Below are 21,023 nucleotides of genomic sequence, written 5' to 3'. Positions count from 1 at the left end.
CCATGAGGACTTGTTAATTTGCATTCCAGCAGAAGGGTTAAACATTTACGCAAGTCGGAAATCAAAATGGAGCGACTCCCATGCATTATGGGAACCAATGTTAGGGTAACATTTTGCTGGTAACCCAACATTGTTATGATTAACGTGAAGTGTTGCTAGGCGGACCGACATGTTTGTGCAAAATGAACTGTGTGTAACGAAAGCAAAAAGACGTCAGTGACTATGATTGTGTGACACTGACGGCATGATTTCTACTCCGGCCATTTGAAGTCAGCTTACAACACGCAGACTGTTACGTTCTACATGTGTACTGGACGAGCATATGAAAGAGAAGCATGGATTGTGAAGTTATCAGTGATTATGTGTTATACAATCGTACATACCTATGGCTATGTCATGTGATGTATGTTAAAACAATGATGGCTTCATAGGTTCCTCAGCCGAAAGCAGTTTTTTAAAAACCCATAAGGGATTTCTTTGAAAAAAAAAAAAAGCTTCATAGCTGAAAAAAATTTTCTCCAGGTCCTGGGATGGAACCCAGGACATTGTGCTAAAGTCAGGTTGATGAGAATTTTCCTTTTTGTGAACCTTCCTTGATTTTGCGGGCTTCCACAGAACTGATTTGCCATTAATTGGGCTTAGGAGCAGACAAATGGTCGACGACCCTAACTTTGACCGCCTAAATGCCTTGGGGTAGCATACAAGAGTTTATAGGCTACTAGCCTGCTTCTAAGGTCACATGCAATTAAAATGAATTATATTAACACATGCAGGATCGTTCTAATAACATATGCCTCCATGAACTCATGCACTGCCCAAGATCATAACACGTGAAAAGCACAGTTCACATTAGTAGGCCTTGCAAAGCGTGCCAAGATGCACACCATGAAATTTAGTTGAATTGTTTGAGTGCTTCCTAATAAGGTCATTTAATGGTACACTAAAGGCAAATACGAAGTAGATGCGGCCAATTAAAGTAGCATTCCATAAACCTCACAGTGCTTGTTTCGTGCCAAGAAAAGACTTAGTTTACGAGAAAATTGCGTCTGAAGGGTTCGCATACCTAGAGAGCAATTCAAATCACCTGCTCCTGAGGACAGAGTGGCGACATTGTGCCATCACTGCCCTTCACTCCCATTGGTGAGTAAAACAGTATCTTACAGATGGTGCTACAGTTTTCTGCGCAAAATGCATATGCGCGGCCATGGAGCAACCGAGCAAAGACAGAACGTTGGACTCGCCGCTGCAACTGCTCTTGATCAAGTCGCATGGACTGTTCGGGAATCCCGCAACATCACATCAACGTCGAATTCTCTGTAACTTGCATTTGTGTGAGTATCGCGAGCCAGAAAAGCCAGCTCAGCACTATGTGATAACGAAACTACTAAAATGTGTAAGCGTGGGCGATGCTTTCAAGGGTAACCTCAATGGGTTCTTTTTTCTAAATATCAAATAGAACTAGACGAGTAGCATTTTCTTTCATCTTATAATGCAATGCAGAAATCTTTTTATTACTAGTAGATAAGTCCTAGCGACAGAACTTTAATGAGGAGTGCCTTCATCATCGGGCTGGTACTTTATTGTGCTGGGGCAGCCTCTAATTGTGTCCTGCAGTTACTTCCGTTTATCAATTACTGAAGCTCTGTTCGCAATAACAGTGATGCCTTCGACGTTCTCGAGCACTAATCTATTACTTTAGCTTGGCTTAATAATTGCCTTTAGTGTCCTTTTAGACACTAGTCCCTCTGACCTGCATAGGACTTTCCACAGCAGAGAGGTATTGCGCTGATAACCCCCACAGCACAACACACAAAGTGCTTGGCATGGTTCTTCATACATCCTTGTCTCTCAGTACTCGTGTTACAAAGACACAATTGGGCTAATCACTTTGGTGCGGGAGAAATCACTGGGGCACCATATCTACCAGCCAAGTTTTTCAATTTGTGGCTAATTATGAGCACATATGGCACGAAGTCATATCTAGTGATATCTGTTCTTTTTATGTCCGATAGTGTGTGCTAGTGAGGAACGCTTCACCTTTCAAAGAACAGATTTGGTAACAGCATGTACAACAAATTGAGTGAAGCTGGATTTCAAATGCCTCTTCATTCAATGAAATCGCATCAACAGGCCACTTGCCCCAATTGGGCAAATGGCCAATAAACCACCGTACCAACCTATCTTAGGGCATCAAGGGGCAGCCGAAGTCAGAGCCCTCGAACAGTTGCCTGCTGATGTATTTCATGATGCCTGCAGTTAAGACGTCTGCTGCTGTGGCTGTGAGTGGTAGTGGCTTATGCCAAGGGAATGGGAGGGTGAGTGCCACAGTAGCTGAATCGGTAAGCCGCCACATGCCTAATGAAGGTGGTGTGGATTCAGCTCCTACCTACAGCAAACTATCTTTTCGTCCACTTTCATTTCCCTTTTCCATACTATTTATAAATCCCGAAAAAGGACAATTAATATACCATATGCTTTCTCCGAGTTCATTACCTATTTGCATCATCTGGTCAAACAATTATGGCTCAGCTCGATACGGGCTACTTCAGCTTGGAAGATAAGAACGTCCGAGAAGGCCAAAGGAAGTGACTTGGTCGGCAATTGTGGATACTGTTCAGAATCCGCTTTAAAAACATAAAAGGTTTTCAGCTAAACGCATAGCAAAGACAGTCAATTTGTCATAAAGGTGCTTAGAGTAAATACTCACTAGTGCACTAAACATGAAAGTTTTAGCTTAGTGTGCCCCAATTGCTGACAAGAAATGCGGAAATAAGGTTACTTGTCAATCTAGTATATGCTCCTGACAGTGCAGCTTGCCGGCGAGTGCCGCAACACCTGTCACAGCAGAAGCGCAACTAGGGGACAGATGGGGGGAATAGGCACCCTGCAAGACAGTGCAGTTTGCGGCTTTGAAGCTGGTTGGTGCACAGCATGGTATTGGCGTGTTCAATAAAAGCATGAATCTTTTTAAAAGGCGGGAGCTGACGCGTACGCTTTCGATTCTGCGTTGTGGTACTTGTTAAGTGGTCAGTCCTCACATCACCGGCAACTGTGCTTTCCGTGCTCGTATGTTGACATTTCTAACGGCATTGCCGGACATTTGTGTCATTCTTCTGCCTGTCCGTGAAGAGGCTTGGTTAAGATGTCCTCTTTGCCATATTAGGGCGAGGCAATTGTTTAATAAAGCAAGATTAACATAAAATACATGTTTTCTTTAGGTTGTTGCTCCGGGTGATCTAGTGCCTCACTTGATTCCCCCCTTCCCAATGCTTCATAGGCTTCATCGCCTCTCTTGTTTCATGCTGGCGGCCAGACCAGGCTCTAGTTACTTCAGCGTCCAGTGAAGGTATGCACCTGGGAGCTGCTATTTACATGGAGCAGCAGTGCCTGCCTAACCGGACCCTTTAATCTGATTTGCAACTAGAGACAAGTTTTACATTTAAAATAGTGTGAAGCTTGTCACCAACTTGTGATAGCACTGCAACGCATACTAATAATGCAGCAGAAATAGACCGTGAGGCAGCCCTATTACAAAAATCTGGACTTATATCTGCCCTAACGCACCCCTAAATCAATTTTTCATTTCAGTTTCCTCAATGGCACTTGGACTATCTAGTGACGTAGATGCGCTCGTGGCATGGCTTTCCTCAATGGCACTTTGACTATCTAGTGACGTAGATGCGCTCGTGGCATGTTTTGAAAGCATTGTAAAATCATGTATAGATCGATTTGTTCCTTTGAAAACTAAGAAAAAAAAACAATAACCTTCCCTGGATGAACCGAGAACTGCTGCACTTATCGCGACGTGCTGGCAGACTTCGCACTAAGTGCTCATACAATCCTCAGGCATGCGTTTTATACACTCAGGTAAAAAATGAACTGCAGAAAAAAAAGGCCAAAAATTTCTTATATAATGTTCAGTTGCCGAAACTGTTCAAGTCTAACCCCCGTAAATTCTGGTCTTTCATATCTCCTGGCTCTTCTTCTTCCACATCTTTTAAAATCAACAACAGTGTTGTTAACGATCCATTAGAGATTTCAGAAGCGTTTAATACATATTTTCAGTCAGTGTTTGCCTCGGATGATTCCAGTCTTTCAACACTTACAACTAACGATTCTTATGCAATTGATGATATCAACATTAGCCTATGTGTTTTGAATCTCGTACTAAACTTAGATACTAAAAAACCAGCCGGCCCTCATGGAATTTCGTATTCCTTTTTAGTACGATTCTTGCTATGGATATCTAAATATCTGTTCATTATATGTCAGAAGTCCCTTAATAGCGGCGTTGTGCCTTCTTCCTGGAAAAGAGCTAAAGAGCTACCTTTATATAAACCTGGTGTCACACAGCTCTCATCTAACTATAGGCCTATTTCTTTAACCCCAACCTCATGCAAAATACTAGAACACATAATCTATAAGCATATAATAATGTTCCTTGAAAATATTACCCATTGAACATATTTCAGCATGGCTTCAGGCATGGTTTTAGTACTGTAACCCAACTTGCGGAGTTCACTCATGACCTTTCCCATTACATCGACTTAGGTAATCAGATTGACGCCATTTTCATTGACTTTATAGCAAAGCTTTCGACACTGTACTACAATCTAAATTTCTTTTGAAACTCCATAATATTCTAATAACCCTCAGTTAGTATCTTGGGTTTCCAGTTTCCTTTCTATGCGTTCCCAATTCGTATGCTATGATTCTGCGGATTCATCTGTAGTCGACGTCACCTCAGGGGTCCCACAGGGATCTGTACTTGGCCCTCTACTATTCTTATTGTTTATTAACGACCTTCCAGACCATGTTACTTCAAAAATACGCCTCTATGCAGACGATTGTGTTATGTACAGCCCAGCTGACTCACTCGCTGATCATCAGCGCCTTAAAGATGCCTTTGTTTCATATGTGAATGGGTAATTTGCTTAATTCATTTGCCATTAACAATTTTTATACAGGTCAGTACCCAATCGCATTCACAAGTGAGCCAAACAATTGCGGTGCGTGTACTAACACATTCGGAACAGAGGCCAGATATGATATGAGGCTTTATTCCTTTAAGTGCGATTGTGTTTACGAAAGCATATATCCACTGAAAACTAGGGAGCTAATCCTATGGTGATGCCACTATTATGCGGTCGTAGTGGTTACCAGGAATAGCGAAATTTCGTAACACAGCAAAATAAAGAGAACTCGTGGTGGCCAAATTGTTTTTGGCCACCACGAGTTCTCTATATTTTGCTTCAATGGTACAAAAGATGGGCAGCTACTCCTTTTTCAAAGTGCATGGCTGCTACGAAAGAGGCACTATGAGGAACGGCTTATCTTTGCGTGCAATTTATTTTTACGCCGTTCCTGTCGCGATTGGTTGATCCCTTTTACATAGAAGTGCAGCCTGGTCAGCATATAGAACTTGGTCAACTTTGTTGTGAGCGCATCTGAGTGCTGGCTGCAGCCTAAGGCATAACCGAAGTTCTCCTTCACTAGCAACATTACATTCACTATGCTGTCACTGCAGAGTTTCTCTCGGCTGAAGAACACAGTGAAGATGTCCTCCAACTTCTTCACTGCCCTAAAAAGCTCCCAGCGAAGGATATAACAACCCTCCCTTGTCGTATGTCACAGTGAACTCAGAATTTCTGCTTTCCGTATTGGGGGTTTCCAAAGGAAAGGCCTTGAGAGGCATGCAGTCATAACACTTCAGAAACTTTCGAGCAACATACCCTGCCATGTAATGTACGATAGAGGGTCGTCGCTTTTCTGCTCCACCAGCTCTCTGTGCTCAGCATGCAGGAATACTACGAAGCATGCGCTCGGCTGAAGCTAGGTTTCCTTCCTCAATGAGATGGTCGATTGTAGCAGCCCTGGCTTATTGAGCTGGAGCATCTTGCGCACTCAGGTGAGAACATTGCCTGAGCGTACCATTTTCGCAAGGTTATAAAAGGATAGGCAATTAACGACAATTAGAAACTGCATTGGTGTTGGGTGGTCATTAGACCCACGATTGCCTGACTATACCGAAAAAGTTTTCCAGCGAATCCTGGCTTAAATGTCATAACATACCTAAATCCCTGGCTGACAAGATAATCCAGCAGTGATAAAGTGCTGGATATCGTCACCCTTAGGCCATCTGCAGTTGAATCGCTTAAAAATCCACCTACTCTTTTAGCATGTTTCGCACACAAACCGCACATGTTTCGTCGAGTTTCTTGTCTTGGCGGGGAACGTTGCGTTCCCAAATTCGCCGTGTTTATTCATCTTTCGGCGCGGTGAACAACGACGGCTGCTTTCCTTTTTTCCACTTATATCCTGTTTCTCAGCCAGGAGCGAAGCAGTGTCGTTGCCGTTGACGCTTCCACTTTCCTACTTCACACGTGTTCGGCCGACTGCGCGCGAAACAGACTCGAACGGTAGGTTGAAACACCAAAAAACAGTCAACGTCGCTAAACAAGCCCGCACGAACAAGCGCGCGAAGCTCTTCATTCTATGGCGAAGCAGCGGAGGGAGCCAGCCATGGAGCCAGCCCACGTAAAGCCCCTCAATTTTCCAAAAGTAGCGCCATTCTTAGATCTTTCCGCCACCCCGCTCACCCTGGTGTACCCTGGCGCGTCCTCCTCCACGCTTCCTGTCGCCCCAGCCTCCTCCGCTACCCCATTGGCCAATCTGTGTCACATGGAAGCGGGCGCCGCGCTTTTGTATATTTTTTTCTTTCCAGCGCGCACCGACCTCCATTCATGGGCCTGCGCGACGAAAGTACGACAGGCGCACTGACGGAGTGCGTTAGCGTAATAGAATGTGCAGGGCCGAGAACTTAATTGCGATGCCATGCTGCTGCGCCTTCGGTTGCCGCAACAGACACAGCGAGGGCAAAAAGGTTTTTGCTTTGCCGTCCGGCGGGCGCAACGCAAAAAGTGTGGATTCGCAGGATCGGGCGGGCTTCGAGGAAGTGGCAAAGAACGCACGGCTTAGTGAAGTAAGGGCCACGGCTACTCACAACCTCTTATTTTGAGCCTAGTTCACGCCTTCCGCTTCGAAAAAGTGGGTGTTCATGCTCTGCGTGGTTTTTTAGCGCTTCGTTTGACTTTCTTTTTTCGAATGTGCTCTCTTTGTTTCATATACTATCGTCTTGCGGTGAAATGCACGCATCTGCAGCTGGCCTGTGACATAAAAGCGACTTTATTCAGGGTGTGTTTTGAGCTCCACCAGAAGTTAGCACATTTTCGACGCTATTGCAAGGCTCACTATGACTTACGATGCAGTCTTTTGGCTTCGAATGTACGCCCGCATGTATTGATTTGGTTTGTGGTGATTAATGTTTTTAACGTTCCGAAGCGACTAAAGCTAGGATGGATAACTTTATCTAGCTCGCCTGGGGATGTTTAACGTGCACTTTGATCGTAGAGTCGCACGTGGGCCGGTAAATTCCTCGTCGGCGTTTCATAATACTCGCGCGCTAGCGCTGCTTTAGAAGTTGGCGCCTCGGCGCGATTGTATTTCTTCAATAAATTTTATTTACTAGCGTAACAACTTGTCATTATTTCGTATTATTGACGGCGCTTCCAGGGCACCAAAGCGGCAACGGGAACACCAAAGCTAGAACCAGCGCTGGATGGGGCTCGCCGAAGCCTGTGGATGCCAAGGGGGTATAAGATCGCGGACAGCCAATTTTGTATGCGAACACTCCCTGCGACGCCTGCATTAGTGTAATGTTACGTGCTCTTCAGAGGCCTCCGTTAGCCATTACATGTGCCCTCCTGGAGCAGTACTTGTAAAAAAATATATATATCGTCACGGTTACCAAAGCACCCCACAATGAAAAAACGGCCCTGTTGCCAGGCCTTGCTGGCCGCACACAGCCGGAATCTCTCACGCGCCGACCGAACAAAAGTGTCCTGCAGGTACGTGAATGAACCTACGAAACCACGTACACGTACTTTCACGCTGTCAACACCTGAAACTTTGGTAATTACGCGCGTTTGAGTACACCGCGTGCTTGCGTCGCGTTTCAGCAACACGAACTCTCAACGTCGCGCGCTTTACGCCTTAAATACGCCTTGAATAATGGTCATTTTCTCTATTTCCTCCGCAATTCTAACACTAAATTCTAAAGGCCAGTTACCGACTGACGAAGAAAGATCTCGATTGAAAAAACTGCTCCGCAGGGCTCGAACGAACTTTTCTGTGGATTTCCTCCGTAGCGTGTTAGCCGTCGTCTGCTACGGCAGGCCCACCACCGGCGGCGCCACCGTCGAGGCCGCGCCGAGCGGAGGAGGAGAGAAGCGAATGGCGCTACTTTGGGAGATTGAGGAGCTTTAGGCCGGCGCGATGCTGGCGCCGAGCGACGCCGTGGCGTTATCGTTCTCTGGAACGCGCGTTGTTCAACATTGCTCATGTGATTGTACGTGCGTTGCTTGTGTGTTACTTAGCGAAAAGCCGTGAGTAGTGGCGGTGCGGCAGTGCGGCTTTGGCCTCGGTGAGCTCTGGCAGTACAGAATCTGCGTTGTGTGACCCGTGCTTTCTTGAGAAGCCGGCGGTGGTGACAATTGAAATAATGAAGTGGCCTAGCGCCTTGGCAGCGAAGGCAGCGAACCGCGATGTGGCGTCGCCTTGTCCGACTTTGCTTAGCGGACATCGAGGGATGTGCTGCTCGCTGCAAGTCATGTAAATGCAACTGCGTCGACTGCCCACTGTTCAGCGCTGAGTGTGTGTTTGGTGTGCTGTGCTTGAAATGAGTGGTGCGGCCGTGCAGCGGGGGTGGCGGAGGAGCAGAGTGGCTTAGGGGCTCCGTTTGCGCGTTCACAGACGTGTGCTCCCGTCTTGGTCTCATTAGCGGCTGTCGCGGGATTGTGGTGTGCTAGCTCCTTGCCTAGTATGAAGTTTACGACGCTAACACACAGCATGTTCACGTTTTTCCGCGCTATATGTCATTTGCATGACGGCCGAGTTGAAAACGAGACATATGTCTGTATTCTTTGCGTTTCATAGTAAAATATTTAGCGCGCACAATTGACAAGGACAGAGTGAAGGGGGACACACGAGCGCTTCACTCTGTCCTTGTCAATTGTGCGCGCTAAATATCTTATTATGAATTAGTACCAACTCGCCCAACTATCAGTTCTGCTGCAGCTCCTTACGTTTTTGTGTTGTAAATTACTTTCTGTTGTGGAAGTTGTGGGAGTCTTATTCCGCAAGGAGTGCGAACGTAAACATAAACACATATGTGTGCTGAAATTTTGAATTACCCATAATACCCTTTACGACTGATAAGTGGGCTACACGGCCTGTGTGAATCAGCTACCGTATGTTGCGACGCTCTTCCGTGTGGTAGACTGATGCATGGTGCGCGTTTATTTCTGTACTGTTGTAAAAGCCATTTGTTTATTCACTCAATAAAAATGTACGGCTTCTTCGCCGCAGTAGATTTTAGTTACGCGGTGAAGCATACTAAAAGTGGGAGGGGGCCGCTATCAGCCAGCATAGTATGTCCCCTTAGGCGACCTGAGAGGCGGCGGGTGCGCGAGTGTATGATTAAAGAACTTTTATTATGTCCAGTGACAGTGGCCCCTTTTCACTTAGTATGCTTCACCGCAGTACATCGCTTAGGCTTCACCGCGAAATATTAGTGTTTTGCAAGAAAGATGATCGTAAAAAGCCTAATTATGCAACGTTGCTTTCGTAGCTTGCTACACCGCAATACAGGGGTGTAAATAAGCATCGTGCAGTAAAGCATACTAAGAGTGGAAAGGGCACATAGGTTTACACCGTGCTCATTATTTTGAATTGTGACATAATTTGCAAGTGCATCTGTGCTCGTGGTAATCTTCACTGACAATTCTTTGTACATTGCAAATTCATATTGCAGGGAAGCTTACTAAAGCACATTCGCCATTATGGTACGTATTATTCACCTCCAATGCAGGAGCACCATGCGGATTCTTGCCTCTGCTTTTGGCTGGACTGCACATGCTCTTTGAGAATTGATTCATTCTTTGATTAAGCGCAAGACCTAGCTATAGGTAGCCCAAATATAGATTTGAGAAAACCAAAACGAATTCAGCAGTAAGAAGCTAAAGCGTTGTTTTGGTGTAGACCAGTGGCCAAGTCCAGATATGAAAGAGGAGGAAGAAAAGCCAAGTCTTTCCACTTCAACACTGGGAGGCACAACTCCCACAAATAAATACAACTCTTACTTATTTGACTTTTTTAAGGAGATTACCGACTTGCATTGGCAAGCGTTCACTTCAACAAACTGCAGGAAGTAAGCTTCCTGCACATATTTCACCAGCTACTGCATCATTGTTTCACATTACGAGTGAAACTGCAATTTTCTTTATGCCACAACTTGCACAATTTTGTGTTTTGCAGTAGGATGTTAGCAGTGCTATTAAGGCACTTAAATACTCATGAATAGTAGTAGACAGAAAAAAAATGAAAGCAGTGGCTTTTTGTGCGTAGACTATGCATACACCTAGTGCTCTTATGGTCATTTTTTTCCTATCCGCTAAACCATTCTAAACAAGGAAAGTTTATACACAATTAGTTTATACACAGACCACAACTAAACCACAGGTATCGTTGGTAAGCAAAGTATATATATTCGGTGACATTTTCTGCAGCCCTACTATTGGGCTTTCCTTCCTTCCTTTTCAGCTGTGCAGGTTCATTAAGAAGTGATGAGACAGTTTGACAATTTTAATCTTTGAAAGACTTGGCGAAACATTTTTCGGGTTGGTTTTTCTTGGTTTCAGACTCTGCACATTGCATTTTAAGGCGTGTTTTCTGTGTTTGTTGCTTTCTCTTTATGGGTAGGGCATGTCATTTTTTACACCATGTCAAGTATGTGGTGCCATAGACTGTTCTTAGATGGAGTCTTGCCCTTTCGTTCTTTACAATATGATGTCGGTTTTTTTGTGTCCAAGGCCGTTTTACAGCGTGATTGTAGCATTTTGCCTCCGTCACCCAAGCTTGAAAGATTGCTACCCACTGCTGGTGGCATGACACATGCGACTTTTTTTTTCAATATAGGTCTGTCACTTATCCTGTGCACTGGTTCCCTTTTGTCTTTTTGAATTACAATTTGTTGCCTATATTTGCTCTTTTGTTGCATTTCAGATTAGGAATGGCTATCATAATTGACATTTAACCATATTGCACACAATGTGGATGATATGTAATTGCAATATATGGCCACTATAAATATAACAGAAGTTAATTCAAGAATGGTGCCTTTGCATGGTGGTGCAGCCATGAATTGTGGCTATAAGGTACCAGCGCTGCAGGTAGCACTGCTTGTGCAGAATATAGTTAAACTCTACTACTTTCAAACATCATTGTTTTTATCTGCATTTCTATAGCTCCACTTTCTGTGAACACACATCTGGTGGAAGAGTGGCTTGCACCTGCAGTTGGGTCCAATGAATAGCCAAATTTTTGCCCGTTTTCATGTTAATATAAAGGCAGTTGTTTTTATACTAGCTTGTTTGCCCAGTGTAGAAGCCGCTGCAAGGTGTCAGGATCTCGTACACATCTTCAGCTTTGCAGGGGACACAGCATCTGGCACACAGTTTGTCACTGGCCATGTATTCGGGGCAAGTTGAGTTTATTCACTAGCAAAGGGAGAACCAAGCTTGTTGGATATGAAGTAAACCGCCTGTATACTCAGTGGCCTTCTTCATTTCGTGTGACATATGTGGTTATAGTGACCCTTGTTTTAAGCACTTCTTGTCCAGCAGCGGTCGTTTGCTTTTGAAACACTCAGGATAGCTTTGAGCAAGCTGGACAGGAATAACACTGAAAAACCATGAGATGTTAATTGTCGCACTTATCATGCGAAGCTTCGTACAATATTATGAGGGTGTTCCTCAAGGCCTTGTAGCACATGTCACGAGTTTGGAGCAACATGATGTATAGCACTTTTTTGATTGCATGCTATAGGTTTAGCAGGTGTGGCCATGGTTGAAGTGCAGTGCAAGGTCAAGAAAACATATCTATGAGCAGCACCCTGGTAAAGGAGACTCTGGGAAAACTAGTGGGAAGCCTGTTGAACATCTGGCTGACCCACTTGCTAGCTCCATCAGGCAAAGTATGATAAAGAGAAGGAAGTCATCGGCACATCAGAAGGTTTTTACATATAAACACTGTGCTAAGGTCATAACATGCCAACAAGTCTTAGTGTGCAGGTTATGCACGACCAACTACATATGCCTTCTGTTCGGACATTGCTCATTGTAACTAACCAGGATGGAGTGGACAAAAAAGAACAGCTCCATTAATTTGGTTTCACTGGTATCAACAGTGTTTTGTAAGTGTACATTGCCATACTCCCCAATGCTTTCTTGGGTGACATCAGCAAGGACCAGCTTGAGGCAAGGGGTAATAGACGTCTTTACAAGCTAAAAATGCATGCTTGCATGGAGAGCACATTGTGTCCAAAAAGTAGGCACTTCACAGGGGCACTGGAGAAGGAACAGATTATTAACAGTGGGCAAAGACAAGCTACTAAACACCCAACACTGTTGCCATGTAACGACCTCTGAAACAATCCCTCTTAAACAGGAAATCATCTTTGTGCATCCATAAAGAGAGCAGATGGGCAAAGCCCCTTCAGTAATTCTGCCAGCTTCAAAAGCCCACTTTGCACATCCTGAATGCTTCCTTATTATGGCTTTGCTGGGTGCAAGCATTCTACTGTCCAAAAGCTGTCGTTGAGAGCACTGTTGGTTTGGTGGCAATACAGTTCAGAAGCGATTGCAACAAACCTCCCTTCCTAGTTGGCCTGGATGCTCACGGTGCTTATGAAGCAGCACCATGAGGCAAGCAAGGTGAACAGATGCCTCCAAGCCCTTGTTCGTTTATCCCACTGTTCTGTTAGTAACACCCACGAGACTTGAAACCAACAAGCTCAAATTCGGCACTCGCGTGGTTACTGCAGAGGATCAATAAAAAGCACAAAAACAGAAAACTCAAGGGAAAGGATAAAGCACCATTTAACACTTACTATTGCTGCAGCCCACCCCCTTCTTTTATTTTCTCTGGTCGTGCTACATCTTTTTACTATAGATAGGCATGAACTTAGGTGATGTTCCCAATCAGTGTCCAATTTTTATTTACACTATGTGCTGGTTCAAAGAGGCTCGAAACACTGCAATAGAAGCTTCAAGTAGAAAAGGTGCCTGGAAGAAAAAAAAGCTGTGCTGCAACCATCACGGCAACATCTTGTCCCCTTAATAAAAATTGTGCTTTCATATCAACTTCAGCCCTCCAGTTTAGAGTAAAGTACCAGTGCACTTATGAACAATGAATCAATTCTCAAAGAGCATGTGCAGTCCAACCAAAAGCAGGGGCAAGAATCCGCATTGTGCTCCTGCATTGAAGGTGAATAACACGTACCATAATGGCGAATGTGCTTTAGTAAGCTTCCCTGCAATATGAATTTGCAATGTACAAAGAATTGTCAGTGAAGCTTACCACGAGCACAGATGCACTTGCAAATTATGTCACAATTCAAAATAATGAGCACGGTGTAAACCTGTGTGCCCTTTCCACTCTTAGTATGCTTTACTGCACGATGCTTATTTACACCCCTGTATTGCGGTGTAGCAAGCTACGAAAGCAACGTTGCATAATTAGGCTTTTTACGATCATCTTTCTTGCAAAACACTAATATTTCGCGGTGAAGCCTAAGCGATGTACTGCGGTGAAGCATACTGACAGTGAAAAGGGGCCACCGTCACTGGACATAATAAGAGTTCTTTAATTATACGCTCGCGCACCCGCCGCCTCTCAGGTCGCCTAAGTGGACATACTATGCTGGCTGATAGCGGCCCCCTCCCACTTTTAGTACGCTTCACCGCGTAACTACCGTCTACTGCGGCGAAGAAGCCGTACATTTTTATTGAGTGAATAAACAAATGGCTTTTACAACAGTACAGAAATAAACGCGCACCATGCATCAGTCTACCACACGGAAGAGCGTCGCAACATACGGTAGCTGATTCACACAGGCCGTGTAGCCCACTTATCAGTCGTAAAGGGTATTATGGGTAATTCAAAATTTCAGACACACATATGTGTTTACGTTTACGTTCGCACTCCTTGCGTAATAAGACTCCCAGAGCTTCCACAATAGAATGTAATTTACAACACACAAACGCAAAGAACACAGACATATGTCTCGTTTTCAACTCGGCCGTCATGCAAATGACATATAGCGCGGAAAAACGTGAACATGCTGTGTGTTAGCGTCGTAAACGTCATAGTAGGCAAGGAGCTAGCACACCACAATCCCGCGACAGCTGCTAATGAGACCAAGACGGGAGCACACGTCTGTGAACGCGCAAACAGAGCCCCTAAGCTACTCCCGCTGCATGGCTGCACCACTGATTTCAAGCACAGCACACCAAACATGCACTCGGCGCTGAACAGTGGGCGGTCGACGCAGTTGCATTTACATGACTTGCAGCGAGCAGCACAACCCTCGAGGTCCGTTAAGCAAAGTCGGACACGGCGACGCCACATCGCGGTTCGCAGAACTTCGCTGCCGAGGCGCTAGGCCACTTCGATATTTCAATTGTCACCACCGCCGGGTTCTCAAGAAAGCACGGGCCACACAACGCAGATTCTGTACTACCAGAGCTCACCGAGGCCAACGCCGCACTGCCGCAACGCCACTACTCACGGCTTTTCGCTAAGTAACACACAAGCAACGCACGTACAATCACATGAACAATGTTGAACAACGCGCGGTCCAGAGAACGAAAACGCCACGGCGTCGCTCGGCGCCAGCATCGCGCCTGCTCAAAAATCCCCAAACAATGCTGTCTCTAGGCGCCTAAGATCAGGTCACGTGAGGGAGTTTTGTACGACAAATAGACGCACGCACACGAGACAGGAAACTCTATGCACGAGACGTTCATTTGAGGGATCGCCAGTCGTTTGTGCCATAGTTTCCTACAAAAATTACTAGAGGGATGGATGGCGGCTATACCCTTTGTAACGGGCGGCGGCTGGCGCCACCTAGCCTTTTGCTCCCCCCCTCCTATTTTAATATTATTCTTTTTTTCCCTTTCTTTATCCTTTTTTCCTTAACCTAGTTTTCACTCTCCTCCTCCCCCCAAAATAACTATCTAAAACAGTAGAGGAAACATTATCTCCCCGATTTATGGTATTTTCTATCCCTTGGCTTCCTCCACCAATCCTCTAGCCTCCCCTTCCTTACTGCCACTCTTTTCTCGTCTATTTTCCCTCGTTCCCCGGGAAAACCTAATGCCCCTTCCATATCTGCCACAGTTCCCTCTGCCAGGGTTGGGCGAAGGTCTGTGCATCTCAGCACTATATGCTCAGTGGTCTCCATTTCGGCTCCGCATGCTGTGCACCGAAGGTCCACGTCTTCAAATTTAGCCCTGTATGTTTTCGTTCTCAAAACCCCCGCCCTAGCTTCGAATAATAGTGAGCTGCCCCGCGAGTTATCAAATAAGAGCTCTCTCTTAATCTCCTGTTCTTGTGACCTATACATTGATAGCGCTGGCTTTCCGAGCATTCTTTCTTCCCACATTTTTCTTTCCGTCTCCTTCACCTCCTTTCCCACACTAGAACCACGTTGGACCCCCTCCCTCGGCTGTAGGTATCTATTCCTCAGCTTCCTCGTTCTGAGTGTCCACTTTGTGTTCAAACTTTTCATGTACAGATATTTGTACACTTTCCCTGCCCACCTTTTTTCCTCCAGTGCTGGGAGTCTCTGTTCAAATTTTAGTTTACTTATTGCCTCTCTACCTTCGAATGACGTCCATCCCATGTCCCCCGGCACTCCCTCATTAGGGGTGTTCCCGTGTGCTCCTAAGGCCAACCTGCCTACACTTCTCTGTCTCGTTTCCATGCATGCCTGAACTTCCGATTTCATGCACAGTACTGAATTTCCGAATGTGAGGCCAGGTACCATAACCCCTTTCCATACGCCCCTAACCACCTCGTACCTATTATAGTTCCAAAGTGCCTTATGTTTCATTACAGCTGAGTTCCTTTTCGCTTTTTCAATCATAATTTTTTCCTGTTCTTCCAAGTACTTTTTGCCCTCGTTTAGCCATATGCCCAAATACTTGTATTTTTCAACATGATCAATCTTAGTGCTTTGTATTTCCAATGGTTCCCCCCTTTCTTCATTGTATACTATTATCCCAGACTTCTCTCTACTGAATTGCAGTCCCAATTTTTCTCCCTCCTCTCCACATATGTTCATTAGTTCCTGTAGCCCTACTCGGGTGTCAGCAAGCAGTACAATATCATCTGCATACATCAGTCCGGCTAGTACTTGAGCTACCTTCTGCCCTTCCAGCATATAGCTTATGTCAGTTCCTATTGTGCTCTGTTCTAGTCCCTTTTCCATTTGGCTCATGTAAATCATAAAAAGCAGAGGCGACAATGGACAGCCCTGCCTGAGACCTCTTCTTATTTTAGCTGGCTTTGTAGTTTCCCCCTCCTATGTTATCTCTACCTCATTATCTGTATAAACTTGTTGTAGGAACTCAATCATCTTTCTATCTAGACCATATTCCCTCAACTGGCTCCATAACTTTTCTGGGTTTACATTATCATAGGCTCCTCTAATGTCTAAAAAAGCTATCCATAGCGGTTTCTGCCTGGCTGTCGCTATCTCTATGCACTGTGTTATAACAAATAAATTATCATCTAGCCGTCTGTTCCTTCTAAATCCATTCTGCAGTTCTCCCAAGATCTCTTCACATTCTACCCATTCCTCCATTCTCTTTTTCACCATCTGCATTGCTACTCTGTATATGACTGATGTGATAGTTATTGGCCTGTAGGATTTAATGTTGTCCTTGCTTCCCTTACCTTTGTAAACTAATATCATTCTGCTTGATTTCCAGTCCTGTGGCACATCTCCCCCTACTACTATTTGTTCAATAAGTTGTCGTAATTACCCGCCGTGGTTGCTCAGTGGCTATGGTGTTAGGCTGCTGAGCACGAGGTCGCGGGATCGAATCCCGGCCATGGCGGCCGCATTTCGATGGAGGCGAAATGCGAAAACACCCGTGTACTTAGATTTAGGTGCACGTTAAAGATCCCCAGGTGGTCGAAATTTCCGGAGTCCTCCACTACGGCGTGCCTCATAATCAGAAAGTGGTTTTGGCACGTTAAACCCCATAATTTAAGTTGTCGTAATTTTAATTTACTTTTCTGGCCTAATATGCTTATCAATTTCATAGGTATGCCATCAGGTCCTGTCGCTGTTCCCACGGGGACCTTGTGTTCAATTCTGTCCCATTCCTTACTTGTCATCCTTCTGTACTCCTCCTCTAATTCTGTCCTGCTGTTGTCATTGTTCTCCATTTCGCTACCCACTGGCTCTGCAAATGCTGCCTCTATTGTTAACCTAATATATTCCTGAGCTTCCTCTCCCTCTACCTTTGTTCCTTCTGGTGTGGTCAGTGAGTGCTGAACCACCTCTGTCTTCTTACTCTGTTGCCTCATGTGTTCCCAAAATTTCTTAGAGGTATTTCTGTCTTTTTTTTTGGATCTCTAACAACCGCTGTACCCCAACTTTTGCTATCTTGGCTTGAATTAATGCCAATGCTTCTCTTTTCATTGCAAGGTAATCCTCCCATTTTGTCTCCACCTCTTTTGGTGTGGCTCCCCTTTTCTTCGCTGCTCTGTGTTTTCTGCACGCATCTTTGCGTTGCTCTATGGCCTCCTTAACTTCTCGGTCCCACCAGCTTTTCGGTTTATATTTTCCCTGCTTACTTTCTAGTTTCCTAATCTGTCCCTTCTCTAGCTCTCGTTTAAAAATACCGATTAACTCGTCATATGTCCATGCCCTTTGCGGTTGCTTGGATACCATGCTTTCAACGTTTTTCGCCACTTCTTGTAGCTGCCTGTCATTCAATTTGCTCATACCTTTCCTTTCTTTAGTTTCTACCAGTGGTACTGTCCTTCCAAAACTGATTTTGATTCGTTTGTGATCACTCCCCAGGCTTTTTGTACCTTCCTCATCAATTTCCATCCATCCCAACCATTCATACAGCTTGTGGGACATTAGGCAGTAGTCGATTGTCGAGTGGGTGTTGTTTCTTTCCCATGTTATTTTCCCGTCGCATTTAATTTCAGTATTAGCTATCACAAAATCTTGAGCCTCACAGAAATCTACTAACATCTGCCCTGTTGCATCTGTCGCCCCGTCAAAGTATTCCAAATGTGCATTCATGTCCCCTAGGATGATTATCTCCCGTTTCCTAGCTAACTCCCTGATGTCCTTGGCCATACATTTGAAATGTTTTGCATTCTCCTCTTTCGACTCATTCCCCGTTTTCAGATACACAACTCCCAGGATTGTCTCAACATTCCCTACGGTGCCCTTGAGCCACATGTGCTCACTGCAGCTCTCCCTTACCCTTTCCCAGTCCTGTCCCTTCACTAGCGCCCCAAGGCCTCCTCCTCTGCGTTCTTTCCTTTTTCTGTTGCACCCAACCCAGGTGTATCCCTCAATGAATGGTGGCTCTTCCTCATCTCTTAAATGGGTTTCGGCAACTCCATGTACCTGAAAATTTTCCGTTTGTAACTGTTCTTCTATTTCGTCCCACTTAATGCGATTTCATCCCCCCTGCATGTTGATGAACCCCACATTTACTGCCTTCTTCCTCCTCCGTGCTCCTGTCCTGCCCCCCCCTCCCCTGTCCTTCATCTTTTACGTTTTGGCTTGCAGGGTCGCCCTGCATGCCTGCAAAAAAGCCTGGGCCCTACGACCCACCCTCGTTCCTACCTGCCATCCCGCTGGTGTAGTGTAGTGAATGCCATCCGGGCCGAAAGGGGGGAAGTTTTTCCCCCCAATCATTCTGTTCACCTCCACCACATCACACCTGAGGGCTCGCCCCAACTCCCTAATCACTACATATGCCGCCACTACCTGTTCTTCAATGAAAGGGCCCTGTCCCCTGACCTCTGGGACAGTACACAGGGTAATGTGCACCGCCTCAAAGGTCGCCCTTAATTTCGCCACTCCCTCTTGAATCTGTCTGCCCAGCATTCGCCCTTCGTAGCATTCGTAGACACTAAGCTGCAATGGCAGCGGTTGTCGTTTGTCCACACGGAGGAAGGAAACTAAGGAGAGGCCCTACCCCCTCCGCGCGCTAGGAGAAAAGTGGCGGAAATGACGTAGTAGGTTCTCATTTTTTTGCTGCTTTTTTTTTTTGTTGTATGGCCACGCCTTTTGGGCCACAATGGCGGCGTTATGGTTTTGAGCGCTCACGCGTGTTGCTCTGGTAGGTTTCGGGCCGTGGCAAAGGCGCTGAGTGGGCGGGTTTGCGTTAGTCACCGTGTCTTGTTGCGCTGTGTTACCTGCACCGTGCTCTGCCAGATGTTGCGCGAGCGCGCGCGGAGGGTGGGGAGGGTGGCCCAAAAGGCGGAGCATCGCCATGAGCAACGCCAAATTCCGGCTTCACTTTTGCTTCACAAAGAGTGACGTCAGGGCCTCTCCTTAGTTTCCTTCCTCCGTGTTTGTCCACGAGACGGTGCGAGAGGGAAAATCTGGGGGCGTTTGCGCCTTGAATTTCCCCCTTTGCCTAGGTACCACGGAGCAAAAGTTGATTGCTTGTTTTGTATGCGTTTGTCCTCATTCCCATGGTAGGACAACGACTGCAGCGCCAGAGTTCCCTCTAGTAATTTTTGTAGGAAACAATGGTTTGTGCGCAGGAGCGAGCATAGAGTTAGTAGAACAATGGGAGCGAGTAAGAGCGGGCGCGAGAGAGAAAATCTGGGGGCTTTTGCTCCTTGAATATGACTCTGCCTAGGCACTACGGCACTAGGGAGGTTTCAGCGCGCATTTCATGCGTTTGTCCCCTAGACACGCCGGCATTGCGGAGTGCGGTCGCTCCACCGCTGTCTACTCGCGCGGTGAGGCAGTGGGCACCGACGCCCCATTTGGTGATCGCTTGTCTGAAGGTGCAAGTTAATTTCTGACTGCGGTGTTGTACAAGTCGCGGGTCGCTGTTTTCGTCGCGACGATAGATTGGATTGTTTACAAGCACCGCTACAGGAGGGCACATGTAACCGGCAAACGGAGGCCTCAGGAGAGCACCTGAGGTTACAGTAAGGGCATCCAAGGGGTAGTGAGGGGATCAAGGCTGGAAGCAGGGCGGCACGTGGGCTGGGACCGCGGAGGCCGAATCGTGCCAAGGGGTGTTCGCATGCGATAGCGGACCAATGACACATTGTTGCAATTAGTGAAAAACACGGTTGAATAAATTACGTCCAGCCGCCAACTTGTGACGCGCAACACCAGTCAGAACTTTGCCTCTGAACATACGTCGGACAGACTTTCTCGCGCCTGCGGCGCTGGTACTGGGTCAGTCATCGTTACCGGCGGCCTTTCAGCCACTCAATTGAGTTCAACCGCGGTTGCTAAGGGGCTCCGTAAATAATAATCTAGAAGGCAGATCTGCCTTCTAGATTATTATTTACGGCGCCGCGCGATGCAATGTGCTAATGTACGACGCCGTGAGCCACGCCGATGCAGTGCTCTCGGTGCGATCTGCACCCCGCGCACTGGCGCTCATAAGCATGCTATTCAGGCCTGATCTTCTTGCGATTTGTGATTACTGACAAGATACTACCCACCAGGGATGCTATGGGAACTTGTGAAATGATTTTTGCTGCTGAAGTTTTAAAGCTCTAATTAACTAAATTCACGATGTATCGAAGTTTTGCTGCAAGTACAACTTCGTTATTTCGAGGCTCGACTTAAAGAACATCAGACTTAATTTACTCAATGCCACCTAAACTGCCAGTGATACCCTATCACATGCTATATTCATGTCGTCACAAGCATTGGATTACATGCCAGCTGACCACAAAGTGCACCGCCACAACAGATCTGTTGCACCGAAGCACAAGATTCAGCAAAAGTGCATTAGCAAGCTTTCTGTGCTGATGGCCATTGTAAGTAACAACAAAACTAACCCCCCCTCCTCACTAGCTCATCAAAATTCGCTGTTACGGTGCACAAA

This window comes from Dermacentor andersoni, chromosome 1 (assembly GCF_023375885.2).
Source record: "Dermacentor andersoni chromosome 1, qqDerAnde1_hic_scaffold, whole genome shotgun sequence".
In the NCBI taxonomy this organism is placed as follows: Eukaryota; Metazoa; Arthropoda; class Arachnida; order Ixodida; family Ixodidae; genus Dermacentor; species Dermacentor andersoni.
Note: the sequence above shows the minus strand (reverse complement) of the source record.